This window comes from Ambystoma mexicanum, chromosome 6q (genome assembly GCF_040938575.1).
Source record: "Ambystoma mexicanum isolate Mex_15411 chromosome 6q, UKY_AmexF1_1, whole genome shotgun sequence".
Classification (NCBI taxonomy): domain Eukaryota; kingdom Metazoa; phylum Chordata; class Amphibia; order Caudata; family Ambystomatidae; genus Ambystoma; species Ambystoma mexicanum.
In genome coordinates, this window is record NC_090937.1 from 1,456,892,760 (window position 1) to 1,456,919,749 (window position 26,990).

Below are 26,990 nucleotides of genomic sequence, written 5' to 3' on the forward strand. Positions count from 1 at the left end.
CCAACCCTTGCTGTTGGAGAGAAGCATTTAGATGTATGTAAGCATCAGGGTTTTTCAATTTTTGTCCTCTTTTAACTTTCACTTCCAGGGAGAATTGTCGGGTCCTTTCTGGGATGGTGACTTCCTCTTTAATCTGAATTTCAACTGCATAAGGTAGCAATTGAGCTGACCTAAATGCTTTTTCTGGATCATCAAAGCCCATAGGATTATCCGCTAATCGAGACCAAGCTTTGAAGTTTATTAGGTCCAAACTAATGGCAAAGCGATTGAGAATGTCACTGCCTAAGTAAAAGGCGGCAGTGACGTCTCGCACGACCCAACAATTATGGACTATGCTCTTGTTGCCAATGGAGATTTTGAGCATACACCTGTTTGGCAGGAGATGTTTGGAATTAGGTGCTTCCAGGTCCGTTTCCCATTTGTCTATCAGTTTAAATGTGGGAATGGCTGGATCTTTTGGGAGTTGGAGGAACATGGCTTCGCTGATGAAGCTCTTACCGTTGTTCACACACACTCGAGCGAGAACAGAGTCCTTCCCACCATTTAACTGAACAGGGATGAACAACTGCTCTCAAATTTGCTGAATATCAGCCAGGCTCTGAGCTGATTTCACATCTTTCTGGACTATAGGAGTGGGAGTTTCTGATTGTGGATTAGTAAAGAATTTCAGGGTGTTTCCTTCCAGTGTGGAATACCACCTTAAACTGGAAGGAAGGTTGATTTTCAGAAATAGAGAGGCCCCCCCATCACCAGTCTGTTGTCCTACTGCTATTACTGTCACGTCTGGAATTTGGTTGTTCTGGAAGTGAAATTCTTCTTGGTCAGATTTTTGTTCAACCATGTGGCAGGTGCCATTTAAACTAACATGGTTGACACTCTGTTTTAATTTTATTGGTCGGCTAGTCTGGGTCCAGAGGACCTTGTTTACGCAATCTATTAGGGGTGACAACCTTCTCAGGAGGTCATTCCCTCGTAAACAAGGGGTGCCCTCTGGAGTCACTACTATGACCGGGTGTTTCACCTTGTGTCGCCCAATTTTGATGTCCAAATCTGCAGTCCCCTCGACAGGAATTTCCTTCCCGTCAAAGTTCTGCAGTTGTCCAGGAAGAGAGGTGAGAGGAATACGGTAATTCTCTCCCCTTCCTCCATTCAGTTCATCAAAGGCCCTTCTGGACAGAAGGGTAGCTTGAGATCCAGTGTCCACCAGTGCCGCAATTGTACCCTGCCCCTGTACTTGTACCGGGGCATAATATCTTCCCTCCTTCTCCTCAAGGGGGCAGATAATGTACATTTTTGGACAACTGGTGGGCTAACTTTCTGGTTTTGGACATTGCTAGCGAAGAGATTTGGGCAGAATTCTGTGGAGAGCCTGGGGAATCTGAACGAAAAAGTTGGCAACTGGAAATGGTTTCCAGTTCTGGGCTGCTCCCCCCTTTTTGGAGGCAGCCATCAGGATGGGTTTGACCCATGAGATTTTGGTATTGTTGGTTCTGGGATGAGATGGTGGGTGGCGGTAGCTCAGGCTCCACATCTCCCCAGTCTAAATTGGCATCCCTTGGGACCCATTTTTCCTTGGGAGGAGTTCCCCCATCTATGAAGGAGAAGATCCTTTTCCCAGGATCTCCTGAGGATCCCTCTATCTCAAATTGGAAGACCTGTACCTCCTCCACAAAGTGGGTCTGTTTGGGTCCTTTGTTTCTCCTACCCCCCCTCTGCTCCTTGGGAGGCAGGCTTTCAGGGGCAGGAGATTTTGTTTCCGGTTCCTGGTTTTCCAGGGGCTGTTTACAAGTTGGGAAGGAAGCTTCCTCCAAGGCTGTACACCCCCGTTCCCCTTGTGCCTCCTCCCTGGGAACCGGTGGGTTATCGGGGTGCTGCCCCCGTCATTGTTGTGGAGCACCAGGTCCAGAGTTTGGGGCCTTCTGCGGTGGCATGCTCATCTGAGGGTTCTGTTGAGCCCTCAGTATGTGACCCAGATCCCGTGCCATATTTTGGACCTGGCGCTCAAGTTGTGAAACCCGCTCAGGCTGATACGGGGCTCTATTTTCTCCCCTGGGCTGATCCCGGGAAGGGTAGCTATCCCTTCTCTGGTAGTACCCCTGGTTGGGAAGATTTTGGTACCCCTCCACCCTTGGCCTCCCCTCTCCCGGATTAGGTTGTCTGGGCTCAGGGAATTGGGGAAAGAAGGATGGATGATTTTGGGGCTGGAAATTGGGTGGATACCTGGGGGAAAAGTTCTGCCCAGGATTTGGTGAATTTCTGCCCTCCTGGGGGACGTTAGGAGGGAAGTTCCCTGGGTCAGGTGCTTGGCTGGATCCCCCCCCATGGGCTGGAGGAGTCCACACATAACCCAGGATGGGTCGGTTTCCCTTGTAGCGGGGACTTACATAGTCAGGGGAGCGGGGGACCCCATTTGTGGGACTACCTCCTCGACTCCCTGTCTGTGACTGGCCCGAGGGCCTTCTGGGCTGTGAATTATTTGGTGCAGGCAGGTTTTTAGGCCCCCCCCATCTCCAAATCTAAAACGGGGGCAACCTCTACCTCTGCCACCTTGGCAGCAGCAGGGGTGCTGTTGGTTTTGGGGGTTTTCGGCGCATTATTTTTATTTTCGATGGGCTTCTGCACCTCATAGATCCGGGTAGCCTGTTCAATGACCCAGTCTAAAGATTTTTCTCATGAAAATCTCAAGCTGGGTCATTATGTATTTGGGTAAGGCATGGAAAAACGTATTGATAAATTCTCTGCTATCCGTGCGCACCCTTCTGGTGGTCTGCGCAAAAGCACGCTTTAATTCTTGCACAAACTCTTGTGGGGCCTGATCCTCCCCACATTGCAAATTGTAGGCTGCCTTGCGAGCCTCTTGAGGATTTCTGTGCACAGAAAAATGTTTCAAGATGGCCGTCCTGTATGTGGACCACCTTGAATGGTTTTGATCCTCCAGCCCCGCAAAGAAACTGGAGTATTCTGGTGAGAAGGTCCACTTTACATATTGAATACAGCTTTGGCTGTCCTTCAAATGGAAAGTCTCTATCATTTGCTCATAGAGCTCCAAGTGTTCCCAAACAGAATACTTGTCGTTCTTATGATAAGGCGTGATGACACTCCTTATTGCCTTTATTTGTTTCAATGGGTCCTTAAGCAAGGCCCTTTTTGCCTTATTGGCCTTTTTGGTTCGGGTAACCCTGGTCCATTCATCCTCCGACTCAGAAGCGCTGCTCCCAGAGGTGCCCGTCTGATCTTCCAGGTTTTCCCGGATTCTGCGAGCCTGGGAATGGCTGGCAGAATGTGGGGACCTGGTCTCCTGTGTCCTGTGACGCTCAGAGGAGTCTTCAGATCCCTCCTTGCTACCAGGATTTGCTGGGTATCCCCCCCCACTGACCTAACTGGGCAGAGGTTTTCAGGATGCCCTTAATGGGCCTACTCTCCTGGGCATCCCCACTAAATTGCACTGTGCTTGGGTGCCCATACCCGGATGCCCGCCCATCCATTCCTGGGAGGTACTGGCCTATGAGCCCCATACTTCTAGCTGGATAGTAATCTGCCATCCCCGTGGCCCTGGGCTCATGTGCGCGAGGGGACATGGGGGTGACAGAGTCCAGGGACTGGGAGAGATGAAGGCCTCTGGTACTAGGGCTCCTGAGGTTATGCTCAGGAGTTTCTCTTTCCCAGCGAACCTCATCTCTATCCGCCCCTGCTTCCTGTTGCAATGCAAGAGCCTGCGCTTTCAGTTCCTCAGTTAAGGCCTTACTAGACTCTATCAGTCTCTCCTGCATGGCTACCTGTTGCTGGAGCCTATCATTGTGCTGACAGAGAGTCTCATTTTCTCTCTGTGCCTCCTGATTGGTCCTGGAGTACTGGGCCAGTCTCTGCTGCAGGAGGGTTACCTCCTCAGTCCCATCCCTACTGGCCTGCTCCTTTCTTGCCAGAGCCTCCTCCACCCTCCTGGTGTGCTCTAACAAGTTCTGGTGTTCTTTTTGGAGGTCACCCAGTCCCTGGAGGGCCAGGTGATTTTCTTCCATTTTCCTTTTTAAGTGGCAGACTTCCTGGCCTAAGGTATCCCTTTCCTGACTAAGAGCCTGCATCTGTGCCGCCAGGTCGTCCCTTTGCCTTTGGAAGGCACCAGCTTTCTGGTGTTCTTCATCAAACTCTGCCTGGGTATCCAGGTCTTTCAAAATCAATTTATTGCTTTCCTCTTTCTCTCTGTCTAGTTGGATTTGCAGGGTGGTTACCTGCTCTGTGCATGCCCTGTTGAAATTGATCTGTTGCTCCAGCTTTTTCTGGCTCTGCAGTAAGGAGTCCAAACTGTCTTGGTGCTCCTTCTGCAAAGCCAGAATTCTGCTATCCTGGTCTGTCTTTTCCTGTTGCAGTATATCCATGTCCTCTTTTATTTTAATGATATACTGCCTACTATCATTTTCTGACTCCTGGCTCCTCTGCAGCCTCTGCTCAGAAGAGACCAGGTCAGATCTGGCCTTTTCTAACGCCATCTGTTGCCTATTTGCCAGATCTTGGCCTTCAGCACATTTGTCCTGCATGGCTCCCATATATAGATATAAATATGCCGCTATCCTAACCATCTTGTCGTGTTCATCTTTAACTTTAGGAGCCATGTATAATTCACTCAGGGCCACATGTAATGGACCCTGATCTCTCCATATATCTGACCCTGTTTCACTGACCTGTTGTGCGATTGCCTGCAACCAGACCATTTGGTCTTGATGAGTCCACTTACCTCTCACAAATAGCTTATGTAAGAAGTGCTCTCTGGCTATTTTCATATCTACCAAGGTCGTCATTCTGGAATTTGAGTTCCTTCTTGACTTACAGAAGTTTGTATTTTATTTTGCAAAACAGACCGTTTCCTTAGAGCGTTCCTTTGAGGGATGCTTTCACAGTGTAAAACAGCGTGGTGTTCTAACCGGATATGTGTATCTGGTCAGTTGGCACACTGTATTAATCTGCACAAGTAGTAAATCTAACCCAGAATATCCCGGCTCCGAGCCCCCACTTTTGTAAGCGATATTCAATCAACACTACAGCTAAGTCAATGCCTAGTCTGGGATGCTGAGGAAAACCCTTATTGATGTATTTTTATATCCAGTTCAGTACTCTGGATGACAACCCTTGTATAACACCCCCCTCTTAGAATCCCCCCTGATCCCACTGAGCCAAGAAGTAGGTTTGTTTTGCAAATTAAAAGGTTTATTTGAAAATTTAAACAATATATATATATATCACACTTCTATAAATAAATTGATAATGGATATTACACTTGTGAATATGAGCAGTAGTCAGCAAGAGGTAACTTATGAATAGGAACAGAAGAATAAGGTGGGAAAGAATGCTTTATATGGTTCAAGGAAACGCAAGGTGGAATAAAATGCAGTACAGAAATAACTTGTTATGATTTTAGCAAAAGGTAATATGATCACTTTTTCTTTTGACAAGTCACTCCGCCCCTATGCAATACAAGAAATGGAAGGAGAGCACACAGTCTTCAAGAATCCCAACACATCACACTTTATAATGCAATACACAGTTCCAGTTCCCCCAGCAAGCTTAGAGAAAACAGGGATGAATTTTAAACACAGGCAAATTACTTTAATGTGGTTTGCAAGGAAGTGAAAAGGTGCTAAAATTGCTTTTAATTCCCTCTAGAGGTTCAGGGTAGGTGATGGCTACTTTATATTAGTTCAGGCTCACTTTAACAATACTCTATGAATGATTAGCATATTGTAAACAAATTTTAGCAAAGAGAAGCAAAAAGCTGCTGATTTCTACAGATGAAGAAATCGGGCCAAATCGCAAATCGCGGTAAATTTCGCGAGTGCGTGTCTCGTGATTACGGAAAAAGTATAGGGAGTAGGAAGTCTTCTAGGTTCGTTGGAAAGCCTAGATTCTAAGCTTTCAGATGAAAGTTAAATCTCGTTCCTAGCACAAACGGTTCCGGAGATACGGATGATTTAATAAAGGTAGATTTTCGGATTTAAATTAAAACTCAAAATGACAGGTGACAGCTTGCAGCTGCAGAATTGACAGGTGACAGTTGTGCAGCTTTAAAAATGACAGATGACACGATTTCTAGGAGGGAGTTGTACTTAGGTTCAAATAGCTTGAATTAGATTATTTTAACTAAGAGATTGGTTCTGCACAGTTCTGCTAGGTACTCACAATATAAATTTGAACTAGGCCTCGTCACGGATCTGGTCAACACGTCCAGCGGCAGTTCTCTCTGCTCGGCGGGTCAATCGGGCACCGGTTCTGCTCACAGCGATCCGGATCTCTGGTTCTGCTCACAGCGGTCTGGGGCTGGTCTGCTCTGCTTTCCGGTCCGGATCAAGTGGATTCTGGATGTAACACTGCTTTCTGGGTACTGCCGAAAGTTCTTGGCAAAAGAATTCAGACAGCTCGCCCGGCTGTGGAATAGTTTGCAAATGATTTTAAGGATGCTGAGGCCTGCTGAGAAGAGTTCTCAGTTTGTGGGTTTTTGCTTTAAGTTCTGAAGTAAATTTCTGGTCTCTGAAGATTGATGGATGTGAAGTCTGGAGTCTCCCGGCAGAGCGTCCCGCAGAAAATGGAATTGAATGTCTCTACCTGTCCCAGCAGTCTCTTTTTATGTGTTTTGGAAAGTGGGTGTGTGCATTGGTCATAACTAAACCTGCCCCTCTCACTTATCATTGGCCAAGTTTTCCTCTCTCCCTTGATTGGGGGGAAGAAATGGAGTGTCAGAGTGATGCTGTAGGTTTTATAGTCACAGGAACCTCCCCTTGTCAAATTGCACACAAATCTATTTCTGATCCAAATACATATTTATCTATGTACCATTTTTCTCATATTATAGGTCTAGTTTACATATTTTCTGTAGCACCAAACCATCCGATCCCTGTCTTTGTACGATGTTGTGTCCACTGATGACAGAATTCTCCCCTTTTCATCCAGATAACGACCTCTAAACCTTTCCAGATTTTACACAAATGTGCACCAGGGAGATGGGTTTCATATGATAAAGTGTCAGATTTTTAACATGCATACATTTGGAGTGAGACCCTATTTTCCGCTAGCAACCCCCAAAATACACCATAGGGTCCTAACGCCTCTTAAAACGTGCACAGAAAAATCACAAGAACAATGATATTAATTATATAATTTTGACCAGTCCGCACTATGCGTTATCTATCTTTTTAAAATTATGCTCTGGTCAAAAAGGGGTGTGGCTTCCCACATCACAGGGTGGAATAACTGGTTTATCCACTTCCCCCAAGCTCAGCTGCTAGCAGAGGCACTGCCCTTCCCAGTTCTCCCAAGAGGAAGCCACTTTACGCCCCCCCAATATAACATTTGCCTGAGCCAAAGAAGGCCCATTGTTCAGTTTCCTGCAGTCCCCAGCTGCCACTCCCCTTTCAATCAACAGGGCCATGTGACCTCCTTTTTGTGGGGCAGCAGAATGCAGCCAGGCCTGGGAACACAGCTGTTGATCCAGTTTCAACTCCTGTCGGGGGTAGTTGTCAGGCAGAATCCAGTTTCATTAAGCCAGGTTTCAGCTAAATGTCACTTTTTGTTACCAGTTTTCTACATTCAAATCAAACTGACAATTTTTACACATGCAGCTAGAGTGCTGATTCTAAGTTCAAAACTATGACATTTCAACAGTTACAAACTATGTGACACTCAAAAGTAGGTCCCTCATTTAATTTAAACATTTCGATTTTAGAGGTTTTCAGTTCAGTTTAACTTAAGCTGCTGACCTCCACAGCTCAGCCAGTTTTGTTATGAACATGGTTTTGGGCTCTTTTTCCTTCCAGATTTTGTATGCACACAAAACTTCATTCTGCCAAACGTCTGCTGGTGTTCAGTGAGATTTTTGAATATCCTGCAATGTTTGACATAGGCATTTTTAGCTTGCCTTCAGAGAAACCAAGGCGATTTCAAAGGGCTTTTTAAGCTAACGGGAACTGCTGTTTTTCCTTTGGCACACATTCTACTCATGGCACCCCTGGCCCATCACGCTCACACTGTTGGGTGGAAGGTTAGGCGACCATTTTGGTGTGCGCACAAACTGCGCGGTTCTCCTGGATTCTGGCGCACGTGTGGGCTTTTTGGCCATCTTGGATTTTCTAAGCCCACAGCACCAAATGTTGCAGCTTAATGACTCAAACGTGGGTCAATACACCTGACAATAACTCTCAAAAGTCTGCTTCGAGCACAAAGCTTGATGCTAAGACTTGATAAAGTTGCCCAAAGAGCTCCCAGGAGGATGTGTTTTGGGCGGAGAGGGGAAGGAAATGGGTGGTTAAATAACCAAACCACTCCTACAAGCTTTGTGTCCCTCCTCCTATGCCATTTCTCCCTAGCTGTACTCTAATGAAATAGTGTCGGCTTACATAAGGCACTTTAGCACCACCTAATAGTAAAAACTAATAAAGTAGTGCACTGCCATTTTAAGTAAGCCAGCCTGCTCTGGCTTTCCATGCTACACCAGAGTGGCAGTTGAATCTCAGCTCATTTTGACATTTGTTTAAGGAATAATTTCATTTTCATGTATTACATCTTACCCCTTCCTGATGCCTCATGCAGCAGGTTGGTGATGAATTTAATAAATACCCAAGATGGAGAACTAGGACTACATGTACATGTGATCCTTTTCGATCAAGGGACCTTCATAATTATTCATAAACAGTGAATCAATAGCAAGCTGGTCTCTACCTTCAGAGCGGAGGAGGTAGCAGGAAGGAAAAGCTACAAGATGAGAGAAAAAGATGCTGTCATAGATGGATAGTTAACCAAACATATTTCTAAGAGATGATTGTCTTTTCTTTATTTATTTATAGTTTATTTATAAAGCGCTTATACACAGGTGAAGTGCTTCAAAGTGCTTCAAGGCGGGAAGGGCACAAGGGAATACATAATCATTCTGAGGCCTTGAAGATTCTGAATGATCAAAACAGAAAGAAAAATACAATACCAGACGTGACAACATTTCTCCTGGTGTAAGGGCATGAAAGTTTTAAAATTGCGACCAAGCTCCGGGTGTTGAGACGAGAAACAGTGGGGGGGTTAGAGGGCACAGAACAGACAATTAACTGGCCCTAGAACATTTAGGTAATGCATATGTACATACAGAGGTGTGGGGAAGGAGAGGGGAGGCGGGAACAAAATCGAGTCCAGTCCAGCAGGGCCCTGGGTTAAGTGCAGAGAGGTTGCCCCGCTCATGGAGTGTAAGCTGAAAGTGCAGTAATGCTGAAAAAAGTGCAGCATAAGGGCAGCCACTATCTCCCCATCCACTCCATGTGTGGATTCTGTGTTCTGTCAAACTCTTGGGCACGGTCTCTGAGTCTTTCTCTGGTTTGAGGGCTTTCCCAACATGATGCCACATCTTCATGCTCTACCCTCCTCAGCATGTCAGCATCTGCTATGTTTCTCAGTCCTCAACTTCCAGTGCTATCATCCACCTCTATCTACATCAGGTTCTGCATCCTGCTGCTTCTTGATTTTCGGCTTTCTCTGGGTGGCATTCCTCTTCAAGCACTTTGAGGCAGCGTCTCCCTCCACATGATCTGAAGAAAACTGAATAGACTTTACAACTTGCAACTTTGAGCATGCTGGTGACATAACTTCCTCACATAATCTTGCTCAACCAATCAGGCATAAGGACATTAAGGTCTTGACCTTCTTGGGTTGTGCTGCCATACAGCGTTATCCTTTCAAAATACAGTCAGAGAAGATTCAGGGAGGAAAGGAAGGTCTTTGTCGTTTAACTGATGCCCATTCATTTCCAGATGAGATGTTTTCTAGCAATTGGAATATGGAAGTAACCATCCTGAAAAGTATATGGAATGAAGTTAGTCATTCAGCAATAGGTAGGGATAGATTTCATTAGAATCAAGAGTTCTAAAGGCTTTTTCCACCCATTTGTTCACTGACTTGAGGTTAAGGATTGATTTGAGTTTGTTTGTGCCCCTATTCTTCACCAAAATGTTGCCAGAATAGATTTTCTTTCCCCTCCAAGACTTGAAACCTGCTACTGCTCTTTCTGAATTTTTACTTTTACCTTGTGGACCACACAGCAATGTTTGGAGGAGTGGAAAGTAAACAAAGAGTAACCTTTGTGTCCAGCATTTAACACTGAATTGCCTTTTGTAATTTCCTGACCTGACGGAAAGTAGGCAGCTATGTTCCCCAAACAAGGGTTTTTTGGAAGGTGTAACATCAGACATGCACTGCTTGATTGCTGGGTGAGGCTTTGGTGAGAAAGGCTGCTTTCCTCCTCTTTTCTTGGTTTTGTGGTCTGCCCCTGTTGATGATGTTACTACATATAAGTAGCCTGGCCTTCACGGGAGTAGTACATCTTCCCTGAACTCTATTTTCTCATGTGTTAGGCCCACAGTTTACAGTTTTCTGCCTCTGTTTTAATCAGGTTAATTTCACCATCTACAAGGGAGTCATATAAGGACACATTAATAGTTTGGTGATTTATGTTTATTTTATGTATTGGATATTTGTAAGGCACCATACAACAAATGGTGTTTCAAGGTACCACAAGACAAGAAAAGGGGGGCAAGGGAGAAAATAACAATAACGGTTCTACTATGCCTTGTGCCATTCGGATCTTGCAAGTGCAGTAACAGGAAGTGTGAGGTGGGGGGCATGGTGGTTTGCGCAAAATGTGAAGTGCTAGGATGGGAATGGGAGTGCGGGGCAAGAGGAGAGAGTGCAAGTGAAAGGGGGGAGGAGGAGGGAGTGCTAAGGGTAGGCCAGGTGGGCAAATGCCAGGAATTACATGGGGTGCAGGAGGTGAGGGTCCCATGCTAAGTGCACGGAAGGTGGTGGACTAGGTGTGGGGTCCTGTTTCCACATAGAATTCAGAGGGAAACCAGGCAGCCAGTCACTGCAGCAGACATGGGCGTTAGCGGGGAAGGGGGAGAGGGAAGGAAGAAGAGAAAAGGAGGGTCTTGAGGAGCTTACATAACTTAAGGAGATCCGGATCAAGCCTGAATAAGTAAGAATATCATCCGTCTGAGAGAATGGTGATATATGGAGTATTGAGGTTTTGATGAACCATGTCCCCAATCAGACCCTACATCTGGATCCTTCTCAGGCATAGCATTCTTTATCAGAGTTTGTTGCCTAGGAGGGATCACTGGTTTTGGACAGGCCTTTGGAGTTGAACCCAGGGACATTGGCCTGTGAATTGGGTGCTGGAGCAGGAGGATGAGGGGCCTTCTTAGTATTCATGGGGGCAGATCTAGTATGCTAGTCCCGTGGGCCCACATTGTAAAATATGGTTTTCCTGTGCTCTGACTTTTGAAAAAATAGACTTTGACTCTGAGGTCCCACACAGCAATTGTACCGAGCTTATAAATGTCGAGAGAAATTGCGATAACAAATTACCTCTCATTGGCAAGAAAGACACCAGCAAGGCTCATGAGATAATCAGGCTCGAAGGCAACCAGTTCTCACAGTCTCAGGAGCAAAGCTTCCCCGCCTGTTCTGTGGGATAACTGTGGGTGTATGAAGCAAGAACTGGCCAAAATATTATGGATTAAAACTCCCAACTAGCCTCAAATTAAAAAAACACTAAAAAGATCCCTATCACTCAAAATAATTGAGAGACAGTGAGAGAGTAGTCATAAAGAATGGCAGGCATATAATGTTTAAAATATTCAGAGGCCCAGAATAGTTTACAAACAAGTAATCATGAGTAACGTTTTTTGAGTTACTCCTGGGGAGAGAACAGTAATTTAGGAGTATGGTAGAGTTAATACCAGTAGCTTATTCGTGAATTGAATAGTTCACACCAGCTGTAGCTCAGCTACTCCTTATAACTTCTCTGGGAATCAACTGCTTAGAATACAGTATAGCCAACGTATTGTTAAAGCAATTAGTTGAATAATTGTTTTTCAAAGACTGCTCTAAAGCTGTAAAACATGGTATTAATCAACTTCTTGTTCTTCCAACTCACATAGCATCCCTATTCATGAAGTTCAATAGTATCAATCCACTGTGTACTTAGTAAGCCACAGGGCACACTGAAAGGCATACGCCCCTAACTGGGAAATGCTCTTATATACTCCCCAGTAGTTGGGCTACCCCAGGCCAAACCCAAGCAAGTTAATTTGCAACATGACCTAGAGAGTAGATACTATTGCCAGCTCTGTGACCCCTGTAGAATTGCAGAGTAGTGCAATGGTAATACTTTCCTTTTGCTAACTACTGTACTTCATTTTGTGGTGGGTTTTATAAATAGTTTTACCCGTGGGTTTTATGAATGCTCGATTGCAGTTCAATGTGCTTACAGATGAGCTCTGCACGTGCATGCATTTTATTTTGTTTAATGAATGCCCCTCAATGCTGAGTGCATTATCCCTATTTTTGTGAACAATTGGCACAGATCGCAAAAATGATTAGGGAAAAGGCCAGATTAGTAAATCCGGCTCATTGTGTTAAATCAAAGAGGTCCCAAAGCATGTTCAGTACTTTGATCTGAAAGGTTTTGTTGCTGGATCCAAATTATTCTCAATCTGTCAAATGGTGTGTAGATGATCCATTATACCTTTATAGTACCCCTTGGGCCTATTTGTCCTGTTAGCAGCAAATGAACCTTCTTAACGTCCTCGCTCAGGCCCATTTCTACAAGAACAAAGAGGAATTGATGCTTAAGACTCAGAAGACTAAGAACATCCTTTCCAGGAATGTGAAAATGTCTCTTTCTTTGGGACCTCGCTTGATCATGTTGACCAAATGAAAAGCCCTTCTAATGACTACTACTTGGATCAGGCAAAGTTGTTCACATACAGAAATTAACCATGTACTATTGTGACCAAAGGAGGCGCTCAGATTCTAGTGAAGACTGCTCGGGTCAGCTTGCCCTGGAGGATGCACCCCACCAAAGAACTATTGGAAAAGGGACAATACATGGTGGTCGGGAGAGGTTGAAGATGGCGAGGAAATCGAGAAAAGCAGGGGAGCCAGAAAGTAGATTATTTGGAACCTTTTGCACCTGAATGTAGAACTATCATGCTCCATAAAGTCTAAAATAGGCCGGATTGAGAGAAGCCGGGAGTAGTGTGGTTGGGAGGATGGGGAAGAGGGCAGTGCTCTGAAATATGGGTACCTGGGCATTATTATTTCAGATACTAAAATGCTTTTGGAAGTGCATAAAGGATGGATAAACTTAGTTAGTACCCAGGGCGTCATGTTTTTACTTACTTGAAAGCAGCCATTGGTAATTGGACATTAGTAATTCCTCTTCGGATATCCCGTCTCAAGCCCAATCTTCTACTACGTGTAGTCCCTTCTCTTCTTTCAATGACAGGCATTTTCTTTGTTTTGATTTTTTTTTCATTTTTCAATGGCCACCATGGAATGGAGAAGAGGCTACAGAGTATCGCAACTGAATAAAACACTATCAGTACCCTGGTCTTATGGGTACAACTGTACTGATGTTTGGGATAAAAGAGAGGAAGGTGAGTGGAGGGGTTGAGGTTTCAGGATGAAATAGTTATTTATATATTATTGTAATGGGGAAAAGTTCAGGGAGATCCTAAATCCACTGTGGTTCAACAGCATAGGTGTTTGCTATGTGAACTAGGTTTTCCCCAGTGGATGACACTCATGAAAAACTCTGAATGTTCCTGGTTGAATTTACCAATGAAATGAAGAACCATTGAAAAACGGCCATAGGTACCTGCATTGCTCCTATTTCCTCCTGTTAGGAGACCCACTTTGTATCCCATTGATGAACACAGTCTCAGACACAGGGACATTCTGATCTAGCTTTGAACCTCTAGTATAGGGCGAAAAAGGGAAGTGGCAATTCTGATCACCAGGGGTTCCAGTTTAAACTAATAGCAGCGCAGAGACTCCCAAATTGACAATTTCTTATTGTACTGAGCAGATATTTTAGCCACATGGTTACTATGATCTCTATAAATGCCCCACGATTTCCGCCAAGGGAAGCCTCCTTTTTCTGGTGAAGACATTTATTGAGGGGGGGGGGGGTGTTTTCAATGTGGTGCTTGACTTCAGGCCTGACCAAGCTTTGGTATATACTGCAGTGGGCCTTAGTAATTTGGTGACTCTAGACAGTATCCTTTCACATCTACAAGAAATGTTGTGGGATCGCTAACAGATTGCGTGCGCTCTTTTCCACTCTCAAATTTCAAAAAAATATATATATAATGAAAATGCGGGGGGGTCGGCAGCAAGTAATATCACTCCCTCAAACTTCCCACAAAGTTTGTACAAAGTAGACAAAGAAATCAAGGCTCGGGAGGATATCTCGCGCTCACACCAATGGCTAATTGAAAGACCTATTATCACTAGTGCTATAATTCTTCTGAATAAGTGCAAAAGTTCCTCAAGTTACATAACACTTGTCAGTTCAGTATAATTTATTAATTTGACTTCCAAAGTAAAGAACAGCCGACACGTGTTTCGACCTTGGTCGTTATCAAGGCCACTCTATGTCAATGGATTAAATCTTCTGTCCCTATATTGTAGACCCTGAAAGTCTATGTTCCTAACATACCATATGTTACAATGGTCTTAAGATTCCAAATTTTTTTCCCCAGATTGGCTTTCTCCTATACATGGGCTGTATCCCAGAACCTCAATGTGCTAAAAAAGCATTCTGAGGTTCTGGGATACAGCCCATGTATAGGAGAAAGCCAATCTGGGGAAAAAAATTTGGAATCTTAAGACCATTGTAACATATGGTATGTTAGGAACATAGACTTTCAGGGTCTACAATATAGGGACAGAAGATTTAATCCATTGACATAGAGTGGCCTTGATAACGACCAAGGTCGAAACACGTGTCGGCTGTTCTTTACTTTGGAAGTCAAATTAATAAATTATACTGAACTGACAAGTGTTATGTAACTTGAGGAACTTTTGCACTTATTCAGAAGAATTATAGCACTAGTGATAATAGGTCTTTCAATTAGCCATTGGTGTGAGCGCGAGATATCCTCCCGAGCCTTGATTTCTTTGTCCTTTCACATCTACCCTTACTTTAGGCATGGGGCCTTTTCCACCAGGAAATGATCTGACCCTTTTTGATGAACATAGAAGGTTTTCTAAGGTTGATGAGAGCCTGATTTCGTTGTCCTAATTCTGAAGTAAAGATCGGCCACAGGGCCTTTTTGGATCACTTGCCAGTTTCCCTCAATGCAAGAGTTGCTAAGGTTGTTACGCAGAAAGGCACATGGCAGCCCAATGGCATGATCCTACAGTATCGTCTGATAAAAGATAACATCTCCATTGCCGTTACCGAGTACCCAAACAACAACTATCCCTCCAGGGTAGGAATGTAGGTAACCTACAGATGTGTAAACATTACTGCCATAATGCAGCTGCAAGAACATCAACCTTGTGTCTGTGCTTGCGCTTTACCTACTGTTTCAGGTGCGGATAATTGCTAGATTGCTTGATTCTGCTTGATTTGTATGCTTCATTTTGATAACTAGACTGCAATGTGAGTACTGTGTAACAGAGAACTTTAATCTATCCCCACTAATACGTGGATACATTTTAAAAGCACTAAAATCTTGGGTTATTTTAGAAATGTTTTTGGAATTTTAACAGGAATTAGCTAGCAGTGACATGTATGTACAATTTTGTATGAAATTGTTTCATCTCATTCACGAAAAGCATATAACTAAAAGGGAAAAAAGTTAAATGTTTCGGACTGCTGTGTTTTTTCAAGGCTTTGCATGTATTACAATATACAGGAATTTTTAAAGCAAGGAAGAAAAAAAGTAGTATAAAATACACTATTTGATGATTTAAAACCCCACTATTTAGGTGTGGCAAAAAAGTAGACTGCTTCTTTTCTTTACCTAGGAATGGGGATAAGCAGGGATGTGATGAAGGCAGTGCGTAGAGGCAAGTAGAAGTATTTGTAGTTATGGAAGCAATGAGAAACTCACTAGAGGCTGAGATTAAGGATGTGCAACTCACCCATACGTGAACAGGATCATCAGAAGCCCCTAGTGAATTGAAAATAGCCTTCAGCAATCTAGAAACCCACTATGCTGATGGAACAGCACAAGCTATCTTCATTTATTTATTTATCTGTTGAGCATTTGGTAGGTGCCTATACAACCAAATGGTGTTTCCAGGCACCACAAGGCAAAAGTGGGGAGGGAACAATGGGAGTAAATGAACAAAAGTAAAAGCAGCAAATAATCAATCAATCATGGTCCTACTAGGCCTTGTGACATTCGGACATGTAAGTGCAGTAATGAGAGGTACAGGGGAGAGGGATGGGAGGGAGAGGAGGGAACATGGATAGGAAGTGCTGAATGAGCCCAGGAGGGGAAGTGCCAGGGGGTACCAGGGGAGGAGGCCACTGGCTAAGTGCGATGGCAGAGGTGTCCCAAGGAGGGGGAGCATAGCTGCCCAGAGGGAAGTGCTGAGGGGGTGGGTGCTGGTGTCAACTGGGCAGAGGGCCTGGTAACCTGTAAGTCTCATGAAGGACCAGGCCACCAGTCTCAGTGGCATTGGGGAATTAGCAGGGGATGGTGAGAAGAAAAGAGGTAAAAAAGTTTCCGGAACTTAAGGAGGTCTGGCTCAGGTCTCAGGGAGACTGTTCCAAAAGGATGCACCAGCCGATTAGAGAGACCTACTCCCTACTCTCTGCTTGGAGAAGCATTTGATCGGCAGAGAGTTTGAGCTGGAAGAGCGTAGGGCTTGATCTTGGAGGTATTTAGGGAGAGCGAGTTGGAGATAGCAGGGTCCCAGGCCCCAGAAAGCCTTGTGGATGATGCCGTGGGTCTTAAATTTGATCCATGCGGTCAAAGAGATTTTAGGCCTGGAGAGATGCAGTCCCTGGGGTTGAGGCCAAAGATAATTCTGGATTAGTTAAAGAGGGCGGAAGGGGAAGAGAGTGGCAGATTGAGGAAGTGGCTGTTGCAGTAGTCCAGCCTGGAGAGGACCAGAGGTCTGGAGACATTGAGCTTCTGGGGAAAGATGAGGAAAGAGAGAATGCCTCTAAGGAGATGAAGCTGAAAGAGGCCCTTCTTGGCAAGGTCCAGGATGTGTGGGATGAAGGAGAGGGAGGAGTCGAAGATGACTCCGAGAATTTTGGCCTCACTGGATGGTGAGGTAAGAGGGCCCATGGAGGGCAGCCAGAGTGTAGGAGGGGAACAGGGCATGACAATCAAAGGAAAGGCCGCAGGTGTTAGGCATCCCGCTCCAGCCCGACCAAGGAAGCTTCTCCAGTGGCCACGTCCTCTCCAGCATATCAATTCGAGCCTCCCCCTACAGGGTAAAGACTGCGGGGGAACGGCCGTGGGAGTTTGGCATCCCACTCCAGCCCGACCAAGGAAGCTGCTCCAATGGCCACGCACCCTGCAGCATATCAATCCCGGCCTCCCCATACAGAGGAAAGCGGCACAGGAGTTTGGTGTCCAGCTCCAGCCCAACCAAGGAAGCTGCTCCAGTGGTCACGCCCAATCCAGCATATCAATTCCAGCCTACCTGCAGGGTGAAGCCCGTGGTAGAAAGAGCACAGGAGTTTGGCGTCCCACAGGGAGTTGAAAGGGTGCAGGAGTTTGGTGTCCCACATTGAGTTTGGCAGCCTCAGGAGGAAGGGACTGCACTACTGGCCTGCCTAGGACTGGCCCAGTGTTCAAGCAATGGAAGTAACTATGTGAGAAGCGGAACACCAGGTAAGAAGCCACAACCATTGCATTATGACTGGTGGCCCAAATGAATCCCTGCCACCCTGTAACAGCAATATTAAGGGGGAAGAGCAAGTAACAACAAAGCGCAAAATTCAGACAGTTAAGCGGCAGATGGCGGCGGATCTGATATAATCAGGTTCAGGTACCTGCCCTGAAAAGAAACAATCTCTGAGTCCTACAAGAATCATGGGGAGGCCTATTTTACAATATAAGAATTCAACCAATTTGTGGGCACCAGCCACAAATCCAGTGGGGGTAAAATTATGGGCAGCAAGACATGTGAATACCCTTCTATGGGCAGCAGCATGTGCAACAGATCAAAAGCTTTTGATCCTGAGCAGTGGGAAAGGAATGTTCATGAGAGTAGAGGCAAGGGTCTCGCATGCGACTGGGGAGGTTAGAATCAAGGGGCAGGAGGGACTGAGGGCAGAAATTGACCCATTCCATGATTTGAGCACTAACCAGACCACCATAATTAGCCTTGAAACCCTGGATACCTCCCAAGTCAACAAGTGTGACAACGGCGTAGAGGATGGCAATGGAGGAGCTGCAACTTTCTTGGTCCCTGAAGCACTGATGTCTAACACGCAGTATTTAACCAGCTCCGCCACCATCCCAAGTGATACCTCTCCAACTAGTCTTGCAACAGACATAAACAACCCAGTGCCTGTGCCTGCTCCAGATCTGGTGATTGTGGACCAGAACTGCACCATCAGCCTACCCTCAGGAAAAACCTAATGAGAGACTGAAATGACCCAAAGGACAAGGACACCATGACCCTAACCTCATGGGGACCCAAACCAAATTTGAATCCGCTGGAACCACACTTTTAGACCTAATGGAATTAGAAGGTGTGGAGGCCAAACAGCGCCCTGCCATTGACATCGTTTCCGCAATTGACCACAACAGAATTCGCCCTGGGAATAGCCCTTTGCTGAGCTCCGGTCATCCCTGTACCCCCACACTACCTGATGCATTCATCCAGCATACTGTTGCCCCAGCTGCCAAGGGATTATGCACACCTTGTGAATGCAAATGTAGTGTCGTTCTGTCATAACTCAGGGATGTAAAGCAGTTGCCCCTAGTACTCAAAGAGGCCCAGGGGAGAGGGGGAGCATTAGGGGGATTTCCAATGGGATAGGTGGGCGCTACGGTGTCCAACCAACCATTTGGGGCGATAGCTCACTGCAATTTGGATTCCCCCTTAAGTATGAATCTGAGTATAACGGGGATGGGGCCCATTGTATAAGTGGAGAACCCATTGGCTCTGATAGGGCCACGATTACCTGGGTGCACTTGGCTCCAACTAATGCTGGTTGCCCTGTGCTGACTTCAAGATCACTGAACCAAGATGTGCAATTACTTAAGCAGCCCACATCCAGGGGGGCAGATCAGGCACCTGAAACCAAAACATCAAATGATAAGCCAGCTGCTAGGGTCGGCTATTTAGTACAAAACCATGCCACAAATAATGCCTGGCACTAGTGCCTGTAGAGTATAGTCCGGGCAGGGCCGAAAGAGAGGCACGGTATACCTGCACCAGCTCCCCAAACCATCCTGTAATCAGCTAGAACCCAGGGAGGCACTAATAAATAAAACCATGCACTGGCTTTGCACCGTACGCAGCTGCTTATTTGTATCTTGGGAGGTCATTTTGAATTGCACTAGATTGCATTACCAGGGGAAGAGCACCCATAATTTCATCTGGGTAGAACTTTGGGACAAGAGAACATCCAACGGCAGCCTGGTTATCAACATGAAAAGCTCCCCACTACCCAACAGTACAATCCTAATTAGCCCCCATTCTGACCACAATATTGATTACTCGATTGCAACTAGGCCACATTATTCTGTGCTATCTAGGGTGAGTGCATTACCCCTGGGAAAACGGTCCACAGGGAATTGCTGCAGGACAGGGGCATATGAAATGCAACAGACCGATGGATGATAGCCATTGGTGGGACCCTGGTGTAACTGTAAATGTGACACCATATAATGGGAGGATGTATTGACTGTAAGTCATTTAGTCATGTTTGTTTTTTTATGCTAGTATGTACTTTCATGTCCTTAGGGCCACATAAAGTTATTAATTGATTGATTGATTGACAATCATATTATACAAAGGGGAACAAGCGGTGCAACCTTCTAAATTAAAACCTGCTCACATTAGGAATCTGGCAACCAGAATGGTCTTATCCACTATAGAGAAGATGGCAAAGCTACAACATGGCAGAGTTACAACCAGCAGGACAACTTGGATTCAATTTCCCTTCCTCAGCTCTCATAAGAAAACAGAGCAGAATTGGACCCTCTGATCAGCACTGAGGAAATTGAGCAGGTTTGTAAATCCCTCCTAGCCCAAGGACTGGATGGGTTCAACCACATGTTTTACAAAACATTTGCATTAAAATACTTCTTTCTTTCATGAAAGACTCATCAATCATACAACTATCAAGTTTGTTCAGCGGCTGCATAGAAGAAATACATACACGGCGTAAAGCATGAATACCAATACCTATGCTGCTTCTTCCCCCTCCCCGGGGGGCCCTGATGATCGATCAGCATAAGCTTTCCAGATGACATCACGTGAGCATGTTATTCTCGCCTCTGTATCTGTAAACAGCCTTCCATTAAACGGGTTCCCTTAACACATCACTGCATTTAAGCAGTTAAGTTTAAACCGATTGCCAAACTTCTTTAATTTCTTTCCATCTATTGTAACGGTGGCTCAGCCTCTGGTATAATGTACAACTACCAATATCTTTAAACCAGACAAGGAGGCATCTGAACGCAGCTCATATCCCTCAATATTCCCCCTGAAGGTTGGCGCTGAAATCTATAGAACAATTGTAGCTAATAGGCTAATGAAGATGCACCCGCCCCAATAGGGATGCTTCAATAGGGCTTCATAATAGATTGTAAAGTTGACAACAACCTCCGGAGACTAATTTACCCCATTGAAACTGTCAGGAAATCAGACCAGCCCCTTGCAGTCTTGGAATGTTATGCAAACAAGGCTTTTCATCACGTTAACTAGTACAAAATACACACATTCCTGGCTTGATTTGGATTAGGATTTTGATTCATTTTTGTGAATGTCCATGCACCAAACTCTAGAATGCAGTTAATTAAACCTTAACTGACCCCATTCTTAAAAAGAGTGATACTAGGCTAGTATGTTCCCACTCACCATTTTAGGTCTCCCTAGCAATAAACCTTTGCACAGAGAATGTACCTCAGAGAGGACAGGGTAGTGGAGGAACTTACACAAACTCGTGTTTTATGCCAACATTGGCATTCTGTTTATGGGCAGTACAAATTCTACCCTGCCATTATGCAGAAACAGGCCTAATTTGAAGAATTCTCAGGCTTCTCTGTAAATTATGCAAAATCTATGGGCCTGAGTATTACTGAGAGCTCTGACATTGTGGCATGGATGCAAAGGGGATATGGTTTATCCTGCCCTACTCAGCACTAAAATATGTGGTTGTTAAGGTCAGTGCAAAGTACAGTGATTTGCTAGTACACAATTTCACAGCAACATTAAAAAAATTAATGGCTGATCTTGAGAACTGGGGTCAACAGGATATTTCTTGGATAGGCAGGTTCATCACTGTAATAATTCTCTTATACCCTTGAATCGCCTATGCCTTCCTTGCCCTCTCAGTGAAGATCATGGACAGGACCATCCTTTGTCTGTTAAACAAAGTACCAGCTATTTATTTGGGCTAAGAAACTGCCATGGGTCCTTAGGAAGGTTTTGCCTAGGTCTGTGGCAATGGGTGGGCTACGCTTCCTCTGCATGAAGATGTATCTCATGGGTGCTTAGATTAGCCACAGCCTGCATTTGTCTTACTGGTTGATCTGGGAAATGTGTGGGACAAGAGCAGTCAACAACAAGCATGACTTTTCTAACTGCAACAGGATGCTCTCAAGGGGAAATTGCGCTTAATACTTAATACTTGCGCTAATGGAACAAAGTTATGCCATAAAGAAGATGGGGTGGGCTTAGCCACAATTTCATCAAAACGCAACAAGTCACAGTTTCTAAAAGATTTGATATAATGGTGCATTTGTTGAATGGGGAAAATTGCATACTCTTCCCCAACTTTATGAACCGGGAACTACACTCACTTCCAGGTGATGCAAGGAGAAATTTAGTATAGGGAAATAGGAGCAGTTACAGTGTGTTCAACTGTGCCATTGACCGATCAACTTTCTAGTCTGGGCAGCAGACAACTTTGAGTACATCCTATGGTTCTTTGCAAAAGCTTGATATTATTCACAAAATGAAGTGAAAATAAAAGTGGCACAGTATGTATAAGTCTATGATTGAAGTCTTTCTGCAACATGTTCACCATTCTTGAAGTGAAATGTGTTTTGATTGACTTGTGAGGAAGAGCTGCAGTCTCCCCAGAGTTTAAGGGAGTGGCCCCTTTAGATACCAGGGAGAAGGAGAAAGAGGACCACATGATTGCCTACCCTGAAGCCCAACTCAGAAAAAGGGCAGTTGTGTGCAAAGCGACCGCAAAGAGTTTGCAAAAAGTGTTGGCAGTTAAGGCAAATGGATCGTGGAGGTGCAGCGATGGCAAACTCATATCATGGTTTTGGAGTGGTGAGTAGATTTGTCTTATGTTCCTCTCCATGTTCGTTGAATAAGCCCCTCAATGGTAAGGTATTAACCTGCAACTCAGCCTATATCTGCGCCACCACCAGTGATTGATTTTCCGCGCAGGAAACACAGTACGTTGTTACTATGGAATGCTAGAGCTTTCAAGCATCTGGTGTGTCCCAAGGATCAGTTCCCCTGGTTTATACTCTGCTGTCTGCAATTTGAGAAACAAAACACTGAACACAGTTAATAGAATCCAGCCTATGAGTAGACTGTTGAATGTTTATCTCTATTAAAATACTTTTATGTGGGGTTTGTCTGCTTGAGAATTTTAACTCACGTCAGAGAAAACATTTAATGGCAGAGACACTTGAAATAATTTATGTGAGTAAAACTGGTGATAAAAACTGGTGATAAAATTACCAGACATTTCATCAGCATTACTGAGTATGATAATTGTCCCAGTCTTGAAAGAGAAGTGGAGACTTAACAACATCTTAATATCACTCCAGTGGTAGGAGAAACTGTTCTTGAACTGTTAAAAAACAGATGCCTAAACAAAGAGTCGATATAGAAGTGGGTTCAGTTTATGCTTCTCTCATTATTCATTCAATAAGCTCCTCAAATGTATCTCCCCCTACCCCCCAAGGTGATTCTAATTCTGATATTTGCCTCATTGAGACTTTAAGCGCTGATGGCAAAGACACCTGAACTAATCTACGTGAGTAGGTAGCACTGAGAAACATCTTAATAACTGTAACTTCTCTTCAACTGTTAAAAAGGGAAGGCCTATGCAATGAATCAATAGAGATGGCCATACTATCTGAAAGGGACATGTCACAAATTAAAGTCACTCCGCGTAAGTACCTCACCATAACTACTGATTCCAACTCTACAATGCTTTGGGCACTACATTTGGTTCTAGAATCACAAGTCAAGTTATATGACAAAATCAGTTCTGATTTAAAAACTCAATCTAATTTGATTCCGAAGATTTGTGCACATACTAGTTTAATTAAATCACATTTAAAGACGCATTCCCACAAACACGATGGAACTGGGAATAATTCCAAAACCACTAAAAGGGAGGGTGGTGTTGTTACCTCCAGATTTATGCTCAGAAGACAGCATTCATTCAGGTGAAATACACATGTCCCTGATCTCAACAAACTTCTCCTTCTCAAATCAAGGCTCCACTCTGGAACCTACAGGTGTTGAAGATATCGACCTGTCAAACCCAAGTTCTATGATGAACCTTGAAGACAAAGCATGCCGCTAGACTCTACAGTATAGGATGATGATTTTTGTAATCCTACTTTTTCTGAGAAAAATATTCAGGTGAGCCCATGGTTGATTGATCTGATATATTGAGTCATCAATCTAAGGTGCTCCCCGAAAGGGTAAGATAAGTAATAAAGGAAACATGCACAAGAAAAAGTGATTCAAGCGATTTGGAATGCACACACTGTAACCATGCTGGAACTCAAGATAGGACACTCATAACCCTAATGTGATTAAATCAAAAAGAAATAAGTAAAATATATATAAGTAATATATATAAGTAAGTAAAACAAGAAGGTTGATCTACACACCAGTGAAGACATCATTTGCTATTTAGATACCACTAAACTAAAGATTAATAACAAACATAAAACAAACTGATGAACTGTCAGCAACCATGAGGGCATCAGAGCCAGCTCATCCAGTAATTGAGCATGTTTCCAATGAAGATATGGAAGCAGCCTCAGTTACTGGGTCCCGTAATTTGTAATAGATATCTTAGTGAGACACGTTTAGGATTATTGACATAATCCCTAAATCTGCCATGGTGGGGAATATAAATGCAAACATTCCTCCAAAGAACGAAAAAATATAAAAAATCTTGTGCAAGGAATCTAAACTCTATTTTGAACAAATTAACCCTCTTCCCTTAAATTGTGGCTGCCTCATGAAGCTCAGATGAAAAACTGAAGTGGTTTGGTAACTACAATCAAAAGAAATTTGGGAAACACTGTATACATTCACAAGAGTAACATGGATTGCCATTGGCATTGGGTACTTGAGTCCACATATAAATGAAGAATAGCTATTGGTCAATCTGTACATCTCAACTAGTAACATTGTGATACCAGCTCTCTGATCTGAGTTAGATATAGTCCGTTTGGGTAGAATCCACAGGGTCCTTAACACTAATAGTAGCAAGAGATTTCAGCTCCTGAGATGCCAACATGAGCTCTGTGTGAGATGAAGAAATGAGATAGAAACATAGATCACAAATGATCAAAAACATTTGGGTTGGGATTGCATCTAAATGCCAAGATGTAACTGTTTGGCGATTTAAAGGCTCCTCTATATATTAAAATGTTTATAGCTTTCATCCCATGGTTGTGAGCAGAGACATTGTGAACAACTCAAGGGCTTCAATACCCCTATGCTTAACAAAATATTTGAGCGGCGTCGACAGGTTGATGTTGCATGAGAAATTAATTTACCAAAGTAGGTGATGCCCTTGAACATTTTAGAATAGATGGGGTTCTGGGATGCAGAGAATCAACGGAACTAATGAAGAAGGTAGAGGCTAAAAGTGACAAGCAAGACCCTCACATAATCACAGCAGCAAGCTTCTCACCTGAAGCCACAAGCTAGATTACCTCCTTTCTAGGGGAGAGATCTATGAGAATATTCATGTGAGAATGCCAGCGCCATCTCCTGTGGTGTCCTGCAAGAGTCTCGCGTTTCTCCTACCCAGTAAAATATCTTTACAAAATCCCTATTCGACCTCCTCGACTCCATAGGCCTATCTTTTACAAACTATGCTGATGACACACAAATTGTACTCCCTCTCTCTGGCAATACATGGAAGACTCCACCTCATTAAACTCTGTCTACTCGACCATTCAAACCTGGATGGCCACACACCGACTTTGCCTAAACAATGAAATTACTGAGATCCTGCTGGTGGCCACCTCAGCAATGCTTAAGAAGCTCAACCCCCAATGCACCACTTTTACCATTGAGGGCATCCCGATTACAGTCTCACAGTCCGTGAAGACACTGGGAGTCTACATGAATGCCACACTGTTCTCATGCGCCATGTGAAATCCATAGTCCCATCTGCAACCTACACTACTAAGCTCATTAATGCAGCTAGACCCTTCCTGTCCTCTGAAAACTGCCTCACAATCACCTGAGCTGCCATAAACTCAAGACTTGATTATTGCAACGCGCTCTTTGCAGGCACCTTGGAACATAGCATTAGGAATATGCAGGTCATTCAGAAGAATGCCCTCAGAGCAGCACTGAACATACCCAAACTCGACCACATCCCGCCAGCAAGAAGAAAGGCCCACTGGCTCCCATCCATGAAAGAATCAGATTTAAGACCTTACCAATCAGTCACAGATGCCTATCCTAAGACGCCCCACTGTACCTCTCTCAGACACTCTCCAGAGCTACCTCATCTAGACCCATTAGATCGGCCTAAACTCACCACCTCACTCAGTCCAAATTTAAACAAGCTTCCCAACCATCGCAGCCAAACAGTGGAACCTAATTCCACCTACCTTGCGAGCAGAACGATCATACTGGGCCTGCCGTGAATCGCTAAAAACTCTCCTATTTGCATAACCTGCTGATATATGGACTGCCTTAGTTTCCTATGTTATTTCTGTACGCTGTGTAACAACAATTATGTCTGTTCCTTTGCAAGTAACTGGTCATGAAAAAGCGCCTTGATGCCCGAGGGTTTAGTGTGCTGCACAAATGAATAAATAAATAAATAAATAAATAAATAAATAAGCAGAAGGGAGACGAAAGCCATACAACGTTGAGAAGGTAGGATCCAAATGAACGGCTACATAAGAAACTTGACTCTATGCCTGCACATTTTCTATCGCCCTGAGCATTAAACGATAACAAAAATGTTATCGTTTTCTCAGTCAAATGTTATAAAAATGTTGATGACCTCAGATGAAAATATAACTATGACATCAGTAAAATTTCAAATCTTGAGGTCCCTTTTGTAACCGTGTGGAAGTAGAAAGCAAGATCACAAGTGTTCCAATGAACATCTACTGGAACCTGTTGGATAAACATATGTTGACAGGGTACTTGTTTCCAGAACGTATGCTCTTTCACTAAATCAAGAAAGTGGACTAAACCAATCTTTGAGAAAAGCTTTGAAGCAGTTACTCACTTTATCCTATTAAAATCAACAAACATAATGATAACTACTTAAATATGACTTGCAGTAACATTTTTTTGTTTAATAGTATCGCTGCAGATAATGTTGATTTGGATATGTTCCCTTCATTCATCAGCCTATTTCATTGAAGGGCCTTAGTGGGCCAGTATCTCACTGAATTATAAACAAAGCATCAACTGCGACCATTATGGTGTGGTGCCGATTGTAGGACTTTAGTCACCACTATTTTAAAGTCAGCAAACACGGAAAAACCAACCCAGTCATGGTCATTTATCCTTTGTGGCTGAATAGTGTACGCGCGATAACATACGCCTAAAATGTGATCTTCTTTTCATTGATCATATGTTTATTGACAATTCCATTTCGTAATGCCTTAAGCTAAGGCTAATAGATTTGAAGAAAAAAGGATGGAATAATGAACTGAATAAAGGATGTGCATGATTCAATATTGTGTGATGAATAAACGTACTTCAGTAGGTTGAAAAGAGGC

At 44.1% G+C, this 26,990-nt stretch overlaps 1 protein-coding gene across 2 annotated transcripts in view; it reads left to right on the plus strand.

Moving 5' to 3' along the window:
• Window positions 1–26,990, plus strand: part of SPON2 (spondin 2) — a 253,273-nt gene that overhangs the window by 119,083 nt on the left and 107,200 nt on the right. The window lies entirely within an intron of this gene.